Genomic DNA, 6,000 nt, shown 5'->3' with positions numbered 1-6,000 from the left:
AATTTTCTATAGTAACTCAGATCCCATCCATCTAATATCCCATCTCAGGGGATTTGGACTATTTACCCTGAATATTTAAAGATCAAATCAAATATTAGAAACCTGTTTCCAGCCCTGTCTGGCAGATTCAAGGAATATGGAGAAGTACTCTACCGTTGGAATGTTTATCTCTTATAAATATCCAAAACATTAAAGCCTTGCCATCCTCAGAAGTTATATAATGCAAGAGTACCACAGCAAATGATGCACTGAATTTCTTGTACAATTCCTGTCACCATCATACAAAATTAAAGCATTAAAGTTAACAGTTCTGAGGTAATTAGCACCAATTAATGTAAAATATAACTTCATTTATAAAGCATATCATTCAATACGCAAGCCAAGCTGTGCTAATTCAATAACCCTTCACTAAAATATCTTACTTATTAGCAATGATTGGGTAATATGGCTGTCTAGGGTGAAGACCAGTTGAAACTGGGTATTTCACTGTCAGCAAGTTGGAATTGTGCTTCATTACTTTTAGATCAATGTACTAATTAAGAAATTGTAACTTATTTAAAACAAAAGAAGCTAGAAAGATGCAATTTATATTAAATGCTTTAAAGACTGAAATTCTCCTGACAGGTATTGTTCATCTCAAGATTCCAACTCAGACCTTAAGCTTCTAAGCTGGAAATTTTGCTTCTGTCACTTTCCTTCCCATCTTATTAACTTGGAAAAATTTCAGACATACATGCACTAATATTCAAAATAGAATCAGCTCAGACATAAGTGTTCAGGTCTCTCCATGGGTTGGGTTTTGGTTTGTCTTAAGAGTTGACTACTTACTTCAAAAACATATATACTCATTGTGTGCTGCTGCTATTGCTAATTATGAATAAGGTTCTCTTACAATGATTTATAAGTTAAAGAAGAACAGAAGTGGTAAACATGATAGCGGTAATGAGTATGATGGTGGTATATTTACAGGAATGTGGTCACCTTTCAAATTTGAAAGTTTATAGTACTATGGTATAGCTGTATAAAACTCACAAAACATTGACATAAATGAATAAATAGCAGCTCGTAATGTAATTTAAGATTCACTCAGTTTGTCACTATATTTTACTGTCAAAATGCGTGAAGCAGGTAGGAAGGATAAATTAGTGAGGGGAGAAAAGTATTTTGATTTGTAAACAGAACAAACATAGCACGCGTAGTTAACTATATGTACGCACCATCAAACTGTTATTTTGTTATTGTCATCTTAAACTGGGAAGACATGGCAAAGACGCTACTCTTACAGAAATTAGAGCACTAAATGAATTAATTTTTTCATAAGGTCCTACACATTTTAAGAGACCAGATTTTGGAGGCTTATAAGAGAATATATAATCTCTTTAGGTACTTTATAAGCCACAATGATTTTCTTCAGTATTTATGAGAGGTTTACTCAATGTCACCAAGGAAAACAGCAAAAAAGAAAACAGAAAAAACAAAGAAGAAAACAGAAAAAAGATGGGGGATTCCATGAAAACATTATACTTTATCTTGTCACAGTAGGACATAGAAAATACTGAACTGCACCACATATCTAAATGATGTGAGGAGTTTTGGCTTTAGACAGGTATGGGTTAGAGCAAGAAGTGTGTTCCTCAAGAGTCATCTACAGTGTATTTAAAGGAAAGCCATATCCTCTTCAGTATCTGAATTTTATCCACAGCCCACTTTCACTTTGCTGCAAGTGCCTGCCCACTGGGAGACCATGTGCATGGAAAGAATAGCACGTCTATATATGGGCATGGCTCCACCCACACCATGAAGAAGTTATGTGATTTGTTGCAAGCATGGAGAATATTTCCCCTACTTCTGAAGTGACTACCAGTAGTCACAAATGTAGAGGAGGACAGAAGATACTGCTTCTCTTTATTCCAAAACCAAGGGGTATGTAGGTGCTCATTTACAGAGTGAAAGTAAAAGTGATAGGACCTACACTGCCTCCTCCACAGCTGGGAGTAATTACTACCTGGCTTCCATCTCCACTTCATGCAAGATGTACTCTCTGTCCCAGAGTATGAAACAGTCTCCCCTATAACTGCTCACTGTATTGTCTGTAAATGTGCCATTCAACATTAATACAGCAGGCTCCGAGGGGCAAAATGAGTGGAACCCTGCTTCAGATTGGGCGAGTGCGACCTGGGAACATAAGAGACCATATTTAGAAAACACCAGAGCAGACATCCAATCCAGCTTGTTTTTGCAGGAAAGAAATCTATAGTAGGGGAACAGAAACACTTAAAGATGCAATTCTGGAATTACCCCCAAAATTTTTTTAAGAATGGTTAGCTTTCCATACCTGCTGGAGTCTGGTCTCTTGAGTCCCTCAATGGTTTTCATCTGTGCCTTACTATCTACTGTACTAAAGTTGAGCTAGTTTCTAAAGGATAGACTGGAAAGAAATTATACAGGATGAAAAAAAAAAAGACAGGCATGCTGCATAGAAAGAAAAGCAATGTCTCACTTAATAGGTCTGCATTTTGCTATTATGGCAAAGATTAACCTACCAAAAGTTATTTTTAAAATTATCTATGGTATAGACTATTTTCTTGAAAAAGTTACATTCTGAATCAATTAAAATAAAAAGACGAATTTTTCCATTCTCCACTCTAGAGTGGTAAACGAGTAGCATTATTCAGGCATAACTATGCAAACGGGTATAACTATCCTTCCAAACTCCGATTTTGATCCCATTCTTCCAATAGGATTTGACTGAATATTGGATTGAGGCTTTGACTGATTCTGCTAGAAGCAAAGCTTATTCTCAAAGACAAGCAAAGCCACTAAAGATGCACTGGAAAATAAATGGAGTACTTGTGGCACCTTAGAGACTAACAAATTTATTAGAGCATAAGCTTTCGTGAGCTACAGCTCACTTCATAGCTCACGAAAGCTTATGCTCTAATAAATTTGTTAGTCTCTAAGGTGCCACAAGTACTCCTTTTCTTTTTGCGAATACAGACTAACACGGCTGCTACTCTGAAACCTGGAAAATAAATGGCGCTGTGTTTTGTGAAGTACCTTCAAAAAGGATGATTTGGCAGAAAAATACAAACCACAAACTGTATTGTATCCATACAAACTGTGGATACAGACCACAGTTAATTTTTTTTAAAAAAATCTATATATTCCAGATAGAAGAGGATATTGGAAAAGTAGCATGAGAGCCTGGCTGTTTGAAAATGGATGCAGGACACATCATTGTCGAAAATGGAATTTCATTTGTTTAAATTTGAAAGCTGCGCTTGCTACAGTGCAGTGTTCGCTGTCATATTCCGTGGCCCTGAGCATTTGCTGGGTTTGGTGCATTGGTCACACAGTCCTTGTAATTATATATCTGTATGTTATCACTAATACACACTACATGGCTACAAGTTTTACTGTTTATCAGTAAGCACCATTACTCTCCCACCTCCCTTTCACATTCAGCTACAGAAGAGAGAAAACAAATACACTTTGAGAACACATTCTTGAAGGTAAGGTCTTATCAGTCCAGGGCTAGTGTCTCTCTTTGAATGACCTTGACAAGGTCAGAGGGAATAGGAATTAAATGATTGCAGGCTGCTGTGCTCAATAATACACATCACAAATTTGTTTGCAATGTGTTCTGCAGTCTCAGCTCAGAAAAGCAGAAATGGAATGTTAATAGTATAAAAATGTCTCCATGCTGCTACCAGACTTGCAGTATAAAATGCAAGAAAAGAAGTGTCTTACAATCAGATCATTCTTTATCCATATCTATTTAGATGTATGCTCTTATGCTTTGTACACATTCATAAAACCGCTATGTCAGGACCCCCAAAACATTGGTAACATCCTAGAAATAGTTGTAAGATTTACCCCCCCCCCCCCAAAAACCCCATCAGATGTGATGGCAATTGGATCAAAAGCATTACCAGTATGTTTTGATTGCTTTATAAACAATAATTAGGAAATTCTCTTCCTTTCTAAGTCACTGCATTTATTTCTTTTTAATCTTGACCCTGGACCACAAAAAATTCAGAGGAAAAATATTCTCTTTCCTCTGCTGCTATAAAAGCTTTCAATACATCTGCTAAATTACCAAAGACAGGTAGGATGAGCCTTCTCATGACACTGTTTTCAATGCGATCACTGTTTTTCAGAGCACTTGCCAAGAGAGTTTCCCATTGTCAGAAAATAGAGGAAGGTCTCCCATGCAGACTGAAGGAGCCCATCAGTTGCAATGTGCTTAAATATACAAAATAGATAGTTGTCAGGAACTCCAGCTTTTAATTAATTCCAGCTTGGGTGGGTTGTGGCCTCACCAGAAGAGAAGCAAATGAAACAGACTCGGGATATTTCCTTCTGGGATATTTTAGTCACAATAAGTACAGAGTTCCTGTTCAACCTGGAACAAAGATAGCAACAAAGTTCTGCCAGAGAAACTCTGTCTTCAGAACTCCAGCTACTACATACATTTCTCCTCACCTGTAGCCAGAGGCAGTTCCTGTCTTTCTGTTTCTTCAAATATACCCATTACCCAATCTGTTGTGTGTCTGGGTCTGCTTACTCCACCCCCACCACACACACAAAACTCCTAGGCTACACTCAAAGTGCCTCTTTCACAGGCTATCAGGCACCCAAGAGCCAATGTCTATCTCAGTCCAAACAAGCATACTCACATTCTTCCACTATATGTGGGGGAAAAAAAAAACATTGCCTTTAATGCTGTTTTTACATGTTCCTAGCTACACTGTTAACACTCTCCTAATGACTGAGGTGGGAGCGATTGCGTTAGCTAGGTCCATCTGATCCCATACAAGTATTATAATAGAGCAAATATCAGTTGTATTTTTACTCACCCATAACTATTCTTGGGACATATAGATCAATGTATATAATTTAGGAACAAGTTAAAAGAGAAAGCCAGCAGCATATCCAGCTTTTTAGACAGCTAAAAACAAACAAAGTCTGCTATTTATTTCTCAGGCATCACACCCTTTACTCTAGTCTGTCAGGCCATTATGGCTCTCTCTACCAGCAGCGTGTACAGGGATATTGAACCACCCAGCCCAGCATCTTTTGCTCCATTATTTGCTCAGCACTCTAACTATTTAGGGAAAGGTCTTGTAATTGGTGATCCACTTGCTGAGCCTGGCAACATAGGGAGCTTCCACACCACTGGTCAGAGCAAAATGCAGGATACAGATGAGGAGAGATTACCCTATCTTGCTTATCAGTATGGGTACTACTAGATTGGTATCAGCCAAGTAAAATGCTATACGTGTCTGCCTATGGCTGCTAGTATTTCAGATTATATCTGTATTCACTTTAAAAGAGAGCAGCTTTCTTTGGCCAAGAGGACAATCTGGCGTTTCCTATGGAAGTAAGATTCTAGTAAGTTTTGCAGAAGATTAGCTTATACAAGTCAGCAATGAGTATTTATGACCTAACTTCAAGTTTCTCAGAGAGGCTGGAAAATTTTGGGAAACTCCCAAAGACCTCTCTCTTCACTTTCCTCCCCTTACTGCCATGCAGTCCTTCCCTTATAGGAAGGGTGAGTCTGTTTTCCCCCAGGTGGGTCTAATCCTTAAATACCTGTCTGCCTTCCATGTGCCATAGAATGAGCTAATTGGGCTCTCCAGTTCCCCATGATTCTGTCCCTGCCAGTGTGTAATTTACATCCCCCTTCCCTTCACAAGGACATTTAGAAACAGATGACAATGTTTAATTCAATTTTGAAATGTTGATTCATAACCAAATGAACTTTTCTTTGCAATGTGTTGTTTGTTTCAGTTTTTTCAAAACGGACTTGTTTCATATTTCATTTCTTTTTGGCATTCTCCCTGTTTTCCTCACCTACCCCGCCCCCCAAAAAACCCAAAAACAAAAAAACAAACAACCACCTCTTTCCTTCCACTTGAAGGGGGCAGGGGGAGAGTTTTACAAGTGCAGGAAAATTCACTCTAACTTTAGTTTACTTATTCTAACTGGTAAATGGTG

At 38.0% G+C, this 6,000-nt stretch overlaps 1 long non-coding RNA gene across 1 annotated transcript; it reads right to left on the bottom strand.

The window, feature by feature from the left end:
• Nucleotides 1-2,558: 2,558 nt before the first annotated feature.
• Nucleotides 2,559-3,085, bottom strand: LOC122455813. The gene is made up of 2 exons (XR_006274303.1): nt 3,023-3,085; nt 2,559-2,830 (listed from the first exon to the last, which is right to left on the bottom strand). It is a non-coding gene; the product is annotated as an uncharacterized LOC122455813 (long non-coding RNA).
• Between the last annotated feature and the right edge of the window lie 2,915 nt (nt 3,086-6,000).

This window comes from Dermochelys coriacea, chromosome 9 (assembly GCF_009764565.3).
Source record: "Dermochelys coriacea isolate rDerCor1 chromosome 9, rDerCor1.pri.v4, whole genome shotgun sequence".
Lineage (NCBI taxonomy): Eukaryota > Metazoa > Chordata > Testudines > Dermochelyidae > Dermochelys > Dermochelys coriacea.
The sequence above is the reverse complement of the archived record's forward strand: the minus strand, read 5'-3'. Positions and strand labels throughout refer to the sequence as shown.